General features: G+C 46.9%; 1 protein-coding gene across 6 annotated transcripts in view; it reads left to right on the top strand.

The window, feature by feature from the left end:
- The window catches only part of KCNMB2 (potassium calcium-activated channel subfamily M regulatory beta subunit 2), a 311,462-nt gene that overhangs the window by 258,938 nt on the left and 33,926 nt on the right, over positions 1-18,598 (top strand). The window lies entirely within an intron of this gene.

The following is an 18,598-nucleotide window of genomic DNA, read 5'->3' as shown; positions in this document are numbered from 1 at the left end:
ACGACAGGTGGGGTGTGGCAGAAAATGAAACAAAAAAAAGAAAGAACAAAGAGAAAAAACAAAAACAATTCCCCCCCTGCAAAATCATATGCATACCAACACACTAGACTTCCTGTCTATCCCGTTGTATATTCCTTTTTTACAAATGAATGTACTCTTATTATTGTATATTTCTTTACATTTTATCTAATACATTCCTATATCAATATGTGCTCTTAGTCTTATTTCTCAACTCATTCTCACTCCAACGTCAATCAAATGCTAGCATAGATAGCGAACCTTTACTGTATTTTTGAACATATCTTTTATATCTATCCCACTTTTCCATAAATTTTTGTTTTGAATTGCCTCTCAGGGTATTTGTTAACTGCGCCATTTCAGCAAATTCTTGTAGCTTGTAATGCCAGTCCATTATTGTCAGGGCTTCTTGTTCCTTCCACCCCTTTGCCACCAAAGTCCGAGCTGTGGCCGTTGCATATAAAAACACCTCCCTAAAGGCCTTCGGGATATCCCTGCCAACAATGCTTAACAGAAATGCCTCTGGTCTTTTTTAAAAAGTTATTCCAAACATTTTTTTTCAACTTCTCGTAAATTAAGCCCCAGAACACTTTGATCTTCCTACATGTCCACCACATATGATACATGGAGGAGGAGATTATCCAGACCCATTTTAATATGGCTTTGGGCCATGCCAGAGAGAGGCATTGGAGGGTTGTTGCTCAGCTCCTTGGCACTTGTGCTGTAGAGTACTGCTGGGTTTCATCTTGTTCCCCATGCTTTCGAACAGCAATATCAAGCCATTGGGGAATTTAGACCATGAGGTCACCAGCATGTCATTTCAGTGAGTTGAAGCACAAAGCCACCAGTATGCGGATGACAACCATCATCTCCCCTTTCTCCATTGCATTGCATTGGATTCATTGGTTGTGCAACCTTTCAACTCTGCCACCTGGCCTTGCGCTAGCGATCAGAGACTGCTGGGTGGGTTGTTTCCTGCTGCTGGAGGGAACATAGCTTGGGGGTGATGTTGATGGGGAGATGGGAGCCAATGTGGTCTGGAAATCCCATCAGACTCTAGCAGCATGGCTAACGGTCAGGGGTGAAACTCGGATCCACTTGGATTTTTTTTAAAAAAAATCTGTTGTCTGAGTCATTTTGTCTCTTGAGATCAATACAGTGGTACCTCGGGTTAAGAACTTAATTCGTTCTGGAGGTCCGTTCTTAACCTGAAACTGTTCTTAATCTGAAGCACCACTTTAGCTAATGGGGCCTCCCGCTGCCGCCGCACCGCCAGAGCACAATTTCTGTTCTCATCCTGAAGCAAAGTTCTTAACCCAAGGTACTATTTCTAGGTTAGCAGAGTCTGTAACCTGAAGCGTATGTAACCCGAGGTACCACTGTATATTGAAGTATATTAACTGTTTGCATCAGCATGGCCTGCCACGACTCCTGTCCACACATAATGCTGCTGCCATCCAGCTTCATCCAACATTTGCTTACTGAGCTGAGTTTCCAGTTTCATTACTTGGTCCAGCCATGTGTCACAGCCAATAGGAGGAAGCCACACAATTAAGGAGCATCTTGGGAAGCTTTCCTTCTTAATGACTGACCTGGTTGGAGGATGCCAGAATCCATTAGCATGACTTACTGCCTCCAGTTCCTCTCCATTTGGAGACAGGCCTCACCACTTAGGCCCTGCAAATATGCCTTAAATTGGAGGTAAAACACACATCCGCCTTTGCTGCAAGGGATAAATTGGACCCACGTTGATTAAGGCAGAGTCAAACTTTAGCCATCAGGGCAATTACTGAGTTTCTGTGCTAACATTTTTGCCTTTCCAAGCACATTTTGAGCCAACATGCATTGAACACCAATATATAACTATATGTACACGCCATGTCATTATTTGCTATTTTAATCCATTGGGAATCCATATAATATGATAACTATTGCCTTTTGTTCCCCTCTCCAGAAGTGCTATAAAATATTGCTAGTGCCTCAGTGGGACAAACATGCCCTTTTGCCACGGAGATAAATAACACACGTTTTGCTATATGTATTCCTCCTACGGGAGCCCTGGAAGGCCCATAAAACTCCCATTAAGAGAGACACATCTATTCTGCCCATTACTGACTTGTTGGATAAACTCTCAGTCCCGCTATGGTCTTGTCCTCCTCTCTTGGATGCCAGTGCACTTGTTAAAAACACCGCCAGGGTGTCAGCAGGCCTAGGAATCATGGCAGTGCTTTCAAAAGGCATTTGGAAAAAGATCTCTTTTAATAATACACACAAACTAGCCCTCAGCAGAGTTTCATTTTAGAGTCTTTGTTTAGTAGAAGTGCTCTGTTATGGAACACGTGTTGTAGTGAAAGAGCTCTATGGAGCATACGCCACGTATTTTCCCCTTGAAAATGCATCTAGGGTAGGGTTGGCTCTAATTCCTACTTTACAGAAGTAAGTAAGTAAATTTTTATTTATATCCTGCCCTCCCTGGCCAAGACCGGGCTCAGGGCGGCTAACATGAAATATCAAATACATTGAAACACAATCAAACAATTGATTAAAATGCAGCTTAAAAATTAGAATCAGGATAAAATTAAATGATTGCCCACGAATTACAACCATAGGGGCAAGGAACCTCAAATATTCATCAGGACCAGCTTTCCATGTTGGTCCCACATGAGCCAATAAAAGAGCCAAAGAGGTAACTTACAGGGTCAAACTGGGCAGAAAGATGTCAAGTCCCACAGGGCCCTGGTCTCCTGTGATAGAGTGTTCCACCAGGCTGGGGCCAAAGCCGAAAAGGCCTTGGCCCTGGTTGAGGCCAGTTTAACCTCCTAGAGGCCACTGGTGGAGGAAGAGGAGTGCGGGAAGAACGCACCGCCCCCGGCAGTGCGATTCGCAGGGTGCCATCGCGGCTCCCCCCGCCCCGACCCCAGGACATGCACCAGTCCCGCCCCCGCCTGCTCTCCACCCCCGGTGCCAGAGCATGAAGCTCCGCCACTGCTTGAGGCCCAGGACCTCCAAGATATTATTATTTGCGGACCGTAAGGTCCTCTGCAGGGCATATCAGCAGAGGCTGTCCCCTAAGTACAAGGGTCCTAGGCCATATAGGGCTTTAAAGGTCAAAACCAGCACCTTAAACCTGACCCTGTACTCCACCGGGAGCCAGTGCAGCTGGTATAGCACTGGATGAATGTGGTCCCGTGGCAAGGACCCCATAAGGAGTCTTGCCACAGCATTCTGCACCCGCTGGAGTTTCCAGATCAGCTTCAAGGGCAGCCCCACATAGAGTGAGTTACAATAATCGAGCCTGGAGGTGACCATCACATGGATCACTGTGGCTAGATCAGATCAAGAAAGGTAAGACACCAGCTGCTTAGCACAGCAAAGGTGGGAAAATGCCACCTTTGCTGTAGCTGCAACCTGCATCTCCATAAAGACGGAGGCCTCAAAGGTTACCCCCAAATTCCTGGCGGAAGGCGCTGGCACTAAGAGATGGGAGTTGGCCCCCCAACCGCATGTCGTTCCAATCCAGCCATAGGACCTCTGACTTTGAAGGATTTAACTTCATCCAGCTCCCACACAGCCATCCAGCCACACCTTCCAAGCATCACGACAACAACTCCTCCCCTAGCGCCACCCTCTGTCCCCGACCTGAAAGGAAAGAGCACAGCCATTGTAAGACTTTGCCCTGAATCCCCACGTCGGCAAGGCAGTGGTCCAAAAGTTCGTGGTCGGCTGACAAATCTAAAAGAATCAGCAATCCCGACCCGCCTCGATCCAGCTGTCTGTTTAAATAGAGACATCTATTTGAAGGGCTGTCCAATCCAAGTCTGGCCTGAAGAGATAGAAACTCAATGAAGGAAGAGCAGGAGTGACGTTGAAGTTGCCCGTCACCTGTTAGCAATGGGACAGCAGGCTCACAGCTCACCTGGTCACAGTCTTCCTGGTTGCAGTGATATATATTGTATCACTAATTGAATTATTTCCTATTTTGCACCTGTGCATATACATTTGCATAGACAAGTTTTTTGTTAAATAGTTTTTATTAATTTTCAATTGCAAATTTCCAATATGTGCCATATTATATTAATACCAAAACAGCAAAACTGTGCTTGGAAAGCCAAGGGTAGAAGAAGCCCCATGGACCCATCAGGAGCATCTGTGGATAAGTTTTGTTCCCTCGGGACTTAAAGAGGAGTTTCTAGCTCCTTTCCATTTCTCTCCCTGTTATCCTGTGTGGGGAGATTTCACGAACTCCCTGATGTAAGGAAATGTGCCTAGTAAAGCAAATAAATTGTCCCTTTATTATTATTATTATTATTTTGCATTAACGATAAGGCTAGTCACAGCTTACAGCATGCAGCAGAATTCAATTCACACCTCAGCATACCCTGTAGCTGCATAAACTCTCATAACATTTTGGCTGTTTAAGTCACAGCAACAATATCTTCTCTCCAATCCCATCCCACTTTGCATAATAGCCGTGCTGGCGTCCAAAGATATGCAAATGCCGTGACATACCATTGAGTGAATAATGCTTCAGCCAATATTCATCAATATAAGCTGCCAGATTTCAGCAGTGATGTTGCTGGGGTATGTGAATTGCAGCCCAGATCTGCCCTATCCAGTCTCACCCAGCCTCTCCTACCACATTCAGTTCCCACCTTCCTAACTTCACTTGCCTTCTCCTGCCAACATGTAACAGAACTAATGTCAACCTGCCCCCTGCCTCCTTCTCCACCCATCCCTACCTCTTCCCCTTGCCCGAACCCAAGTTCCTCTAACCTGCGCTCCTAACCCAAACCACAGCACACCACTTCCCTTCCTACCCAATCCAAGTGCTGCAATGCATCACATCATGCTCCTATGGATTTTAAGCATCCTCCATGCAACATTGTCCCATCCGCTCCGGGAACATAGGCTGTTAGACCTTTAAAATATGCCCTTCTAAGTTCCTTCCAAAATTTCCCTCTTCCCCCAGCACAAGGGGGGGGGGGACCACGTTTGGTAAGTTTGGTTTACTTACATTTGGCCTGTGCATTTCACATGCAGAAATTTCCCCTCCTTTCCATCTAGCTCTGCTAGATTCATGGTTTGCTCAGTAGCAGGTCTCTGGTGTCAGAGGGACATAGGAGGCTGTCCTGCTCTGAGTTAGAGCACTGAATCCATCTAAGCCAGAATTATCTGCATTGACTGGCAGTGGCTGCCCATGGTGAAGACCAGGGTGTCTTCCAACCCTACCAGTGTGGTGAGCCAGTGTGGTGTAGTGGTTAAGAGCGGTAGACTCGTAATCTGGGGAACCGGGTTCGCATCTCTGCTCCTCCACATGCAGCTGCTGGGTGACCTTGGGCTAGTCACACTTCTTTGAAGTCTCTCAGCCTCACTCACCTCACAGAGTGTTTGTTGTGGGGGAGGAAGGGAAAGGAGAATGTTAGCCGCTTTGAGACTCCTTCGGGTAGTGATAAAGCGAGATAACAAATCCAAACTACTACTACTACTACTACAACTACTACTCTTCTTCTTCTTCTTCTTCTTCTTCTTCTTCTTCTTCTTCTTCTTCTTCTTCTTCTTCTTCTTCTTCCTGAAGATTCTGGGGATTGAAACCTTCTGCTTGTTAAGCAGGTACTCGACAGTGCTTTTTTTGGCATTACGGAACAGTATGTAGTGCTGCCACCTTTTGCGGGGGGGGGAGTGGTGGGAGGGCTCTTGGACCCTGTCAGAGCATTGTGTCTTCTTCCCTATGCTGGGAAAATGCTTTCCGGGGTTGGGGAAGAAGGTGTGAGCCCGTGTCCCAACAGAATGTTGCCATGAAGAATGATGGCAGAATGTTGGCCCCGGGCACTGAAAACCCATGCTACGCCACCCATGGGTACCCACCCATGCTAGACCTGATAACATATTACATTGGAAGACGAGCAGATGAATGAATAAACTTTTGATGCTAAGTCTGAAGTGATTTGGGCTAGTAATAGTGTTATCTGAGTATGTTTGAGAAGAGGCTGAGTTGGCATCTGAGTGTCTTGCAGAGTCTGCTTCTTATGTCCGTGTCCCAGTGGGTGGACTGTTGTTCCTTTAGGTTACATGGCTGTCTGTAAAGAAGGACAGACCTACAACTCAAAGCTTGTGAGATGGTGAAATAATTGTCTCAGATGCCTAATACCAATGCAGGTTCCGTGAAAAACTGGACTTTAGAAACTACAGAAGTGAGCCTCATTTGTTTTGCTCCAGACTTCTCAAACTTCCGGACTTTTGGTTTAAAAATTGGCCTCTTCTGTGTCAAAAGAAAAGAAAAGAAATATAGATTTGCCATTGGGAAGTGTGTTTGACCCAAAAAACAGACCTGCTGTGAACACAGGATGTTGCAGCAGCAAAGAGGCTGGATGCAAAAGCACTCTGATCTCTTAAAAAGCTCCAGAAAGTAACATTTCCCAATAGCTAGAATATGTCGATGCCAGACCGCATCTAATAGCACAGTACAAATGATTGCAAGAACGTCTAGCTGGGAAACGGAGGGGGGAAGAAAGAAGAGAATAGCAAAGCCCTACGAGACCATGGGGCAAGAGTGTTGATTATTGTTGTTCATTGCCTTGTATCTCTGGTGCTCACAAAGTGCCTCAGACTAAAATATAAACATCTGGCAGAGACATCTAAATGGAGAAGCAATAAAATACTAGCACTGATGGGTTGTTGGGCTGGGGAGCCGAACAGAATAAAAATAGCATCTATTTAGCAAAATGTTCCGTCTTGATTTTGTTGGCGTCATTATGAAATGATATCATTCAGGGCCATTGTTTAGAAAGGCACTTTTCCACTCCTGATGCCGCTGGCTTGCGTTTTTCCTAGTTTCCAAAATCAATCCTGGGGTTCAGTGTTAACCTGCAACAGAATAAAGAGTGTTTTCGATTTCACGCATTGGCTGCACCTGAACACAATGGGATGGCTTGTGGATGCCCTTGGCATCCTGGTGCCTTCCAGATTTGGAGAGCACCAGGTTGGCCAAAGCTGGTTTGTAGTCATGTGGAGAAACCAGAGTGAGCCTTATAAGAAAGTGAGAATTGCTGTCTAGTCATAATGGCCAACCACGTGCCTTTGGGATGCCTGAAAACAGGAACAGAGCACAGCAGCACTCGCCCTATATTCAATTCCAGCAACTGGTAGTATTCAGAGACAGTGGAGAGAGAAAGAATAGTCATCATGGCAAATGCCCATTGACAGTGGGGGAATTAGAATTTACAGAGTTGTGCGGAAGAGAGCCCAGGTCGTTGGACCCTTTTAATTAGTTCCCTTTCCCCTCCTATAAAAACTACACAAGGTTTTAAAGTTTAAATGACAAATAACTTTTACTTAGTGAAATATACTCGGAGTCCTGTAGTGATTTCATGCTCTTTATTGCAGCTAGTAAAACAGTGATTGAATTGCCCCCCAAACCTCAGGCTTTTATATACATTATTTACACAATGAGTCCCGCCTGATTGGCTGATTCTGCTTCCCTCCTGGAGCCTGATTGGTCCTTTCCTGCAGGCCAATCAGTTGTTGCATTCTACAATCCTACCAGCCTAATATGCTGATGAACTTCCTCCTGGAGCCTGATTGGTCTTTTTCTGCAAGCCAATCAGTTGTTGCATTCTAGGATCCTACTTGCCTATTGTTCTAGGATCCAAGCTTAGTACAGTGGACGCTCGGGTTGCGACCCACAGCAGCACATCTGCACACACGCGCCTGCAGCTGTGTGTGTGCTGCTGCCATAATGCAGCAGCAGCAGGGGCGCAAAGGCAAGGCAGCAACAAGGACATCACTGCCCCAGTGAGGCTGCCAGTGGTGCACTGGCAGGGGCAAAAAGGGGTCAGATCTGCTGCCAGAGGCAAATGGCTTCACCTCGCCTCCTTAAAGAGCCACCCTGCTCCCATGATTGAATTCTCCTCCACACAACAAAATTCTACACATATACAGCAGGAAGAAGGATTCTGTCCTAGTCTTGTCCCCACTCTCATCCCAGTTTTCAACATAGATAATATAGAGAAGCATCCAGTTATTAGACACCCCCCTTCCTAACTGCAATCAGTCAAGGAGCAGGTTTCCTTCCCCACCTGCTTTTATATGAGAACTTAGGTCTAGATAAGCCACAGGAAGCTGGTCAGCACTTTTGAGGTCCTTAAAGCTGCAAGCTTACAGAAAAAGCCATTTAAAGGAGCCTTGGCAGTGCCAAGGAAAGATAAACTGGGATGAAACCCTGACTGTGATATTTTCAAGGGTGCTCTACAGTCATTTGAGGAAAGAGCTGCTTATGAAGGGTTTCTTGTGAAATCCAACTTCAGTGTACGGCTGGGCCTGGGGGGAAAGCAATAGTTTAATGGAAGGATCTCTTTGCAATAAGAAGACGCACTTAAGACATGCATCTCCGTGGAGGCGGAGATTACTCTCAAGGTTGCTGCCGGAACAAACAAGAAATGCAAAAACTGGAGAGCATCTGAAATGAACTCTGAAATGAAAGAGAACATGTCTCAAGGTGCTGAATATATATATGGGTTTAATTTTCAAAGCAGCCCAATGTGTTCCAGCCAATTGTTGTTTAAAATGTTCTTTTTTCCAGGGGTATGAATTGCAAAACAGCCTGCAGAGATCTCTCCTAAGATATAGCTCCCATTCACATGAATTGGCATCATGAGAGATGTTCTCTTTTGTTTGCGGGTTCATTTTGGAAGCTCTCTGGTTTCTGCATTTCTTCTAGAAATAATATAACCTCTTGCGGTTTTAAACAAAGTATTAATCGAAGCCGGCAGGTGGTGGTAGGCAGAGAAAGCACACGTTAGCGAGCAATGGGGTAAAATGCTTATTTGCAGGAGTAAAGAATCATGCCTTATACTGAACCTCGAAACCCGGATGAAGGTGCTGTTTCTCACCTGTAAGATCCTTGCTGCCGAAATAATATAATCCTTAGTCATCAGCAGTGGATGAGTCGTCCCAGGCCACCACTACAGCATACATTTAATGCACTGTCATAGCATTTTAAACAACCAATGTTTCCCTCAAAGAATTATGGGAGCTGCAGTTTGTTAAGGGTGTCGGGAGTTGTTAGGAGGCCCAGAAGTGGGTGGCGCTGTGGGTTAAACCACAGAGCCTAGGACTTGCCCATCAGAAAGTCGGTGGTTCGAATCCCCACAATGGGGTGAGCTCCCATTGTTCGGTCCCAGCTCCTGCCCACCTAGCAGTTCGAAAGCACGTCAAAGTGCAAGTAGATAAATAGGTACCGCTCCGGCGGGAAGGTAAACGGCGTTTCTGTGCACCGCTCTGGTTCGCCAGAAGTGGCTTAGTCCTGCTGGCCACATGACCTGGAAGCTGTATGCCGGCTCCCTCGGCCAATAAAGCGAGATGAGCGCCGCAACCCCAGAGTCAGTCATGACTGGACCTAATGGTCAGGGGTCCTTTACCTTTATTCCCCTCAATCCCTGTGAAGAGGGATTGACTTGTTAAACCACTCTGGGAATTGTAGCTCTCGGTGGGGAATAAGGGTTTCCTAAGAAGTCTCAGGCATCTGTCAGGCTACACTATGTGTCTGGATCTTCACTTTGGGGTCAGTGCTTCACAGTGTCACGGTCCGGTCTACAGGTGATCAAAGTTCCGGCTGAGGACGTCAGGACCGGGGGCAAGATGGTGGGGTGGGAGCAGGAACGAGAGTCCAGAAGCCAGGGGTCCAAGGGGCAGGAAGCAAGGAGTCACGAAGTTTAGGGTCCAAGGATCAAGAAGCAGGGAGTCAGGAAGCCAAGGTCCGGAGATCAGGAAGCAAGAAGCCAAACGCAGCAAGGCAGGTAAATTGTTGCTGTGGCAAAGAGCCAAAGGGAAATGCTGACCTTATATCCCTTCCCGGCTCTTGCCACCAGGTGCTGTGAGTTACCAATCGGCCTCACCTGTGCGCCCGCGCCTTGCCTGTCCAGAACAAACTTAGGAAGGCCCCAGTCCTGCGAAGCCCTACTGGTCACAGGGCCTGGCTCCTGCATGCACTCCTGACACACAGCCTCTGCTGGCCTGATTTGCATGATGACATTTTCTTCCAAACGAATGGACAGCAAGAGGTTTATCTCACACCTGAAATGACAACAAGTTAAAAAAGAGAAAAGAAACCTCTTTCGAGTTTCAAGAAAATGCTGATGACCGTTCTAGTGACAGGGGCTCATTTCTAGCCTCATATTTGGCAGCTTGAGAACCTGTCCTTGTGCCTCGATCCTGATGGTTGATGTCGCTCAGCAGTTGTTGGGTGGCAGCTGGTCTACGTGCCGTTCCCGGGCACAGCGAGCGAGCTGTTCTGATTGCCTGTCTCACAGCTCTGGAGTGCTCACAGCAGCGTAACTGGCACAGACACACTGAGGAAGGTGCTGTGTCCTGAATGAATGGAGGTGCAGGAGTGCCTCGCTGGCTGGATCGTCACCTTGTCGTGGTGAGTGGGCTTGCACATTCCTATGACCCTTGTGAGCGAAGCCGTCGGGAATCTCGTGCTCCCAGCAGGGTCACCCAAGGCGGTAAGGTCAAAGGGAAGGAGGTAGACAAAGAATGATCCAAGAAGTCCTCAACAGCAGAACAGGCAGGTGATAACTAGCGGTGTGTTACAACAGCTGCGAGTGTGGATGAAGGCTGCAGCAGATAAGAATCTACTGGCCATCGTGACTACTCATGCCATTGGAACAGAGCCTTACTGAGGAGACTGTGCGTTGGTCAGCATGCACTGATCTACAAAGCCACTTCCGAGCTTGAGAGGAGATGGGGTTGCGGGCCCACCCCCTCCCACACCCGCAGGGACTGGCTTTTAGCCCCCGCGAGAACGAGGGAATCCCCGGGCATGCCTGCGACCCTGCCTGCCAATCGGCGGGCTGGGGAGGCATGGCCTAGCCCATTTAAGGCCAGGCGTGCCTGGGGACCGCCCTCTTTGCCCCGTTCCAGCTGCCCGGTTTTCCCATCCCACCCACCCTTTAGGCTTAGCTAGCTTTGACCTTGCTATGGACTCCGGTTGGTCGCCGCAAGGGGCCTGGTAGGAATTTTTCCACTTGCCGCACTTCCAGCCATCTGGATTTTTCACCAACCTCGTAGCAAACGTCACAACTTCCTCGGTATTGGCGGTTAGGCATTGGCAGGGGTAATTGTTATGCAAATGAAGGGGGAGGAAACACCATCACCTTCCCCCAATGAAAAAGGGTAGGCCGGTAAAGGACTCCGGGGGGCGTTGCCTTGTCCGAAACCTAGGGAGATGAGGGCCTCCAGCACACCCCCAAGCGGTGACACCCGTGGGATCCTAGTTGGCGTACTTCAACAGGACTCCCACGGCTGGTGAATAACCCTTCCCGGTCTCCATGCCAGGTAGTCGATAGGAGCCAATGCCTAAGGCCAATACCTTCCAATTCCTGTAATCAATAAAGTTGTAGCCTTTTACGCCCATTAACCATAAATAATGTGTCCCGTGTTTTCATTTCACATGGGGGGAGGGGACTTGCCATGCAAACATAAAACAAATTCATGCACAGGCATCTTCCAAAAACCCATCCCGAACCCCCAAAGTCCCATGGCGATACCTATTTATCTACTTGCACTCTGACGTGCTTTCGAACTGCTAGGTTGGCAGGAGCAGGGACCGAGCAATGGGAACTCACCCCGTCGTGGGGACAGTGGCGTAGTGTGGGTTGTCAGCACCCGGGGCAAGGCAAGTAATTTGCGCCCCTAACCCGTGGATTTGCGCCCCCTAACCCGTGGATTTGCGCCTCCTAACCCTAACCCCCAGATGTTGCGCCCGGTGCGGCCGGCCCCCCCTGCACCCCCCACGCTACGCCACTGTGTGGGGATTCAAACCGCCAACCTTCTGATCGGCAAGTCCTAGGCTCTGTGGTTTAACCCACAGCACCACCCGCGTCCCACTTTTCCTTAGGATGTCCCTATTTTCATTGGAGAAATGCTGGAGGGTATGGAGTTATCTGACCCCCCCAGCCATCTGAAGGCAATCCTGTATAGGGAAGTTTTTTCATCGTTTAATGCTTTATTATGCTTTTATATATGTTGGAAGCTGCCCAGAGTGGCTGTGGCAACCCAGTAAGATGTGTGAGGTATAAACAGTAAAATTATCATTATAGAATGGGACATCTCTATTTTCATCAGATAAATGTTGGAGGGTATGCTAGACTGGGGGTTAAAGCAGCATTTGTCTTGGTGGTAGGTATGCATGTAAAGTTAATTACAAAGCCAAGGATCACTGAATGTGTGAAAGACCTTCTGTGAACCCTGGCAAAACAGCTTATCACTGGCTTTAGAATCTCTATGCATATCCTATGTTGGTTTGCAGGAGATCAAGCAAGTAAGCTTCTGTCCTTGTTCCACCTCTAGCTGCCTTTTTGTGAATGAATGAGTGATTATCCCAGATCATGCCTCTCCACTATCTCCCAGCCGGGACTGTGCTTCAAGTCACAAGATAATCTCTCCCAGGTCCACCCCTTCCTTTCTTCCTAAAATAACAAATAATTTCCACTCTAATGTCCTTGATGCCAAGTGTCTGAAATGGATATCGTTTGCACTGTGCATGGCTCAGAATCATACATATCACCACTGAATGCCAAGTGGGAAAGATCATGTTTTGTCAAATTTGTGGAGACAAAAGGAGGTGGAAGAATTGTTGAGCAGAAGTAAGACGTTTTGATGGGGCTGCTGTGTGAGGCTCAGAACACATTCAATTTGTGTAGGGGGGGGTCTCCTGTTTTGAGGAATGCGTCAATGTACCTGCACCATTGTTGCCAGTTTTTAGGCACCAGGCTAAGACATTTTGATTCCTTTTTCCTGCCTTGCTGGATGAGCATTTTAGGAATTTTGCATTGCACATTATTCTTTAAATTTTTGGCTTTTGTTGATCTTATCTGTATTTTATCTGTGAACATAAGAAAAGATTCGGCCATTGGTCTCATCCAGCAGACTCTTTTTGTGTTTTTTTATGATTGTTGGAAGCAAACCAATCAGAACAAATACACAATACGGACGGGCCATAGTCTAACCTCTGCTACATAAGCTTTCTGCAAGCAAATCCTCAATAAATAAATATTATAATTATTATTAAACAGATCGTCTGAAGGAGCCCGCTGACAGCTGGCCCCACAACACCCCTTATAGGACTAGAATATTGGACAAACGTCCCACCTGCCCAACATGTGGGTCAGGCCCAATTATGTGAAAAGCTAAGGCATTCTGAAGGCCAAGAATATGGATCCTGTCATCGACATCCTTCACTTTTCTTTTTCTTCTTCTTTAAAATACACATTGAACGGGGGGGACAACAAATCTGGGGGACCTCATCAGCCAGCAATTTACTATGCCATTAGCACTGAACTGCTGCGTCTCAATGAGCAAAACAAAACCAAACAATAGTGACAATTAGGTAATAAACGAAGTAGCCCTGAGGCAACATGTGATGTTTTCTATTTTCCGTCATTCTCTTTCTCTCTCTTCATTATTATTTTTTTTAATCATATTTCTGAGCATCTGCAACACAGAGGCACAGCAGAGGCACATTTATATTTCAATGTGTCCGCTGTGGATGGTGGCTGTTTCCCATTCATAAATTACACCACAGAATCGTAATTGCTGCCATGCTCATTCCCAGGCCGCTTTAAAGCTGGCCCAAGTGTTGGTTTGAAAAATCAAGTCATTCAAGTTCTCACTGTGTATTGGTTCTGCCTGTGCTTGTTTCTTGCGGCTGAAGGGAAAACTTAAAGAGGCAGTTTGATTATGATACGGAATGAAGTTTTTTATTGAAGCAGAATGAGATGGCAGAGTCCTGAGAGGACAGAATGGACTGTACCACTTCAAACTGCAGCTAAAGGATCAAGTTTTCAAATGTTCTCCCATGGTGTTTTTTTAAGTTGTACAGTCCATTCTATCACCTCAGGACTCTATCATATTATCCTGCTGCATGCATTTCTGCTTCTCTGGTAAACAATAGTTGATTTTATAAAGAGATTAGGGGGGTAAAGCATCTTTTTCTCCCTTACATCTCCTGTTCATTTTCTTCTTCTGTGTATTGTTACTTGATGAGAAAAGACATGTATATAATGTTAGTCAGTAACACACCATCAAGAAAATGAGTTCAACAGCCTGGATCTTCTGTTTTGGCCCCTAGAGACCCAAAAATGTAGACGAGGAAGATGACTGGGTGCATTGCATCTAAAAACTACAGCTGAAATACACCAGGAAAATATCCTAATTTGATTTTTTGTAAAGGGGGGGATCTCATTTTATATTTCCCTTATGTAAGTGTTTATAACATGTTCTAAGATGGCTGCTGGAAAATTAAACAGTATACGTTTTCTTTTTTTAAAGGAAAAACAGGTTGTAAAAAATACTAAACACTGAGTTGCATCCAATTCGATTCAGCTTATGCAACAGGACTTCCTTTTCTTCTCCGTAACCCGTGCCTGCCCCAAATTGCTGCGCAAAGTTCCCCAGTGTGATTGGCCCAAAACTTCTGCAAGCGCAAACAGGATGGCATTGGACTGGCCCGATAGCATTATAAGAAGAAATCAGGGTCGTGGCCCCAGGCACACAATTTTTGAGGGGATGTGAAGCAGGCCACCCCTGCGTGGCCCAGCCCAGTGCTTCTCTCTGCCATCCAAGTTCTGCGTTGGCCAGCTAGACTCCCCTATGTGCAGGCTGGCAGGTGGCTCAGCACGACCCAGGTGAGGGTGGGGTCGCTCTGGTGGCATTGGCAGTGAGGGCCAGGATGGGATGGACTGATGTCTCCACCTCCCTCCCAGCACATGCCCGCCTGCCCCAAGCACCAGCAACCAATGCTACACCACTGGAACAAATTGTCATGAATGCACAATAAAAAGGGACATCTGGAGTGGTCCCCAATGCTACCTGGAGATGCCATGGATTGAGGCTGAGACTGTCTGCATGCAGAACAACTGCTCTACCACTAACCTACTGACCTATTCCCATAATATGGCAAACAGGGATAGACAGAAGGAAAGATGATAAAGGATATTTCACCCAGAGTCATTCGTGGGGTATAAAGACTCCTGAGCTCAGGTTCTGATGTTGTCTTATCCTTTGAATCTGGTGGAGGCATTTGACTTTTATGGAGGAAGGTCGTAACAGAACAGAAAACTGCCCCGTTTTTTACATGTGGCCCCGACCTTCCAAATCACCCAGAGAGCATGCAAGATGGTAAATATAGCATTCAACATGACATGTCCTGTGTCAATACAAACTCATTTCTAACTGACAAGGCATGAAGAACTTTGTTGATGGAAAAAAACCAATGTTTGTTGTGAGGTGACAGGCAGAAGTGTCAATTATTGCTGTGTTGAGAGGGACAGAGATTCCAGTTCACTGCTGTTAGCCAGCCAGAAGAAGTGACCTCTGTTGCCACTGCAAAATGCGTCATGGCCAAACAATAGTGGGGGGGGGAGTGCATGCCGAAACCATATAACACCAGTCCTGAAAGACCTACATTGGCTCCCAGTACATTTCTGAGCACAATTCAAATTGTTGGTGCTGACCTTTAAAGCCCTAAATGGCCTCAGCCCAGTATACCTGAAGGAGCGTCTCCACCCCCATAGTTCTGCCTTGCCTGGACATGGAGGTCCAGCTCCAAGGCCCTTCTGGCAGTTCCCTCACTGCAAGAAGTGAGGTTACAGGGAACCAGGCAGAGGGCCTTCTCGGTGGTGGCGCCCACCCTGTGGAACGCCCTCCCAGCAGATGCCAAGGAAATAAATAACTATCTGACTTTTAGAAGACATCTGAAGGCAGCCCTGTTTAGGGAAGCTTTTAATGTTTGATGTTTTATTGCATTTTTTATATTCTGTTGGGAAACCCAGCCAGATGGGTGGAGCATTGTAGGAAAAGCCTTGCTAGATCAAGGCAGGTAGCAGTAGCAGGACTACTGGTAGCTGGTAGGACTACTGGAAATACCATCCTTGGCCTCTTTTCTGCTGCACCCATCTAATTAAGTGGGGTGCCTTTGTAAGCAAGTCAGAGTCTAGAAACTTGAAGATTTGTAGTTCTTCCTTCTTCTGTTAATTTCTTCTGCTTGCTCTACCAGAGGGATGGGCAAGTAGTGGTCCTCCAGCTGTGGTTGGACTCCAACTCCCATCATCCCTGACCACTGGACACACTGACTGGGGCTGATGGGAGTTGGAGTTCAACCGCAGCTAGAGAACCACAGACTCCCCACTCCACTCTACAGTAAATGCCAACACTAGAATAGGGTTGCTCTTCTGCCATTACTTGGGCCACTGCAGAGGTTCGCAGGGGAAGTGCTATCCAAGTTCTTAAATGTTCCCAAAATGGTAGCTATCATCCACTAATGCAGAAGCATTGCTTTCCGCAGCTGACCTTGCAACTGCTCCTCTTTTATCAAAATGAACTTCATTTCCACCCCCACTGGCCCTATTCCTTATCATTGCTGACACTGTAGCATTTGCTCAAAGTTATGGCTGCAGACTTGTACAGAGTGCAGTCAGGGCTGTCTTAAGTATTTGAGGCGCTGGGGTGCAAAGATCTGCCCAGTGCCCCCCCCCTCAGGTTGCCCACTCCCAGGTGCACAGGAGAGCGGAGCCGGCCGGCCGCCTCAGCGTCTTGCTGGCTCAGTCGCCCCCAAACTCACGGCACAGAGCCACCTGCAGCAAAAGAGCCCATCAATGCACTCGGACCAGTGGGTGGGCTCTTCCCCAGACTCAACTCTCAGGCCCTGGACTCTCAGCCTGGTGCCCCTGAGAGCCCATGCCCGGGTGCTCCGCACCCCTAGCGCCTATGGGTAAGACGGCCCTGAGTGCAGTGTTGGTAACGTAGCCTAATTCTTTGTGAGTTCCACTGAAATGGTCTCTTGAACTCAATGGGCTCACTCCCAAGTGACTGCACATAGGATTGTTGGTTTGGCTGGCTATTTTCTGGAAATAAAATGATTTTTGGCAGGTGGAAGGGCGTTGTCTTTTGAGCCTAGAAACACGAGATACTTGTGTGCTTGTGCGCAGCTTGCGTTCCCTTCAATGAGACTTATGTAGGGTATCACTCATATATGAAGTCACTGGCAGGATCTGAAATATAAGCAGCGTATTATTGAAAGATTTAACAGTAATGGGTTTTGCACAATAAAAATATGTGTGTTATAAAACAACTAATAAAAAGGAGCAAAAAGCAAACATCAGAAAAGGAGGAGTGGGAAGCCCAGAAGAAACTTTGTACATCAAAAATATGTGTATGATGATAAATGCTTTGAAATATTTTTAAATAAAAATGATATGGGAAAGAGAGAGACTTATGTAAGAGACCTGCTTAATTCAAGGCCCAGGCAGAGGGCCTTCTCAGTAGTTCTGCTCGCCCTGTGTAACGCCCTCCCATCAGATGTCGGGGATGACTTTTAGAAGACATCTTAAGGCAGCCCTGTTGAGGGAAGTTTTTAATGTTTGATGTTTTATCGTGTTTTTAATATTCTGTTGGGAGCCACCCAGAGTGGCTGGGGAAACCCAGATAGATGGGTGGGGATATATATATATATATAATATAATTTTAAGACCAGAGCTAGATGTTAAAGAAGACAGGAGTCTGCTGCTCACCATGGTGCCCCTACATTAATTCCTACTCCATAATAAAGGGTTGGGCAATCTTTTAAGAGTCCAGGGGCCACATTCTCTCATGCAGCCTTCTGAGGCCGCCTACCAATGATGGTTGTGGCCCGAAGAAAGCAGGGGGTGGAGCAGCACATTTGCCTTTAGGCTCATTCAAGCTATCCAAAGAGGGAGCCATTTTGAGTTCTGTTTTGCGGGGAGGGGAAGCCAAATAACAACAACAACAACCAGGGCCTTTTTTCAGCTGGAACTCAGTTCTGGCACGTCTCAGCTGGGTGCCATTGCCATTCTAAGAGAACAAGGGAAGGCATTCATGGTGAGTTCTGGTTCCTCTTTTTCTAGAACAGTAACACTGCTTAAAACACATCTCTATATGCTCTGCGCACAGAGACACATCTCTGTCCCCGACAAAATTCCCCTCAGTGATGGCCAGACCACTTAGTATCAAGGGCACAGGGCAGGTTTGGCCCTCTCTGCTCCAGTTCTTAACTTTTCTCCCTAGGGTAACAAGCAATTTTCATTTATTTTATTTTATTTATTTAACAAAATGCACACACCGTTGGATATGAATATTAATATGAATGGTTGCATTTGGGGACTCCACCGGGATGGGGCTAAACCCTCTCCCTGCCCCTGTTGAGTATCAAGCCAGCAAATATGCATGTCCTGTCCTGACTGGGTTGTATTTCTTGGTTACACTGAATTGTGACAGGATGTGGTTTTACATATGACCTTCATCCTGGGTCTGTCTAGCCTAGTGTTGACTATTCCAGGGGTGGGAACCCCTTTTGTTCAAACTAAGAGCCGCATTCCCTTCTGGACAACCTCCTTGTGGGTCACAAGCCAGAGGTAGGCAAAGTCAGAGGCAAAATGGGCAGAACAACAAATGTGTTTTTTCAACCCTGTACAGAAGCCTAGTTTCTGCACACACGCCTCTCTATCCTCCATCCAAGCAGGCAAGAAGCATTTTCAGAATTCAAGGACACATTCCAGCCAGGCAA

The sequence above is a fragment of the Podarcis filfolensis genome (genome assembly GCF_964270895.1).
Source record: "Podarcis filfolensis genome assembly, chromosome: 5".
Classification (NCBI taxonomy): domain Eukaryota; kingdom Metazoa; phylum Chordata; class Lepidosauria; order Squamata; family Lacertidae; genus Podarcis; species Podarcis filfolensis.
The sequence above is the reverse complement of the archived record's forward strand: the minus strand, read 5'-3'. Positions and strand labels throughout refer to the sequence as shown.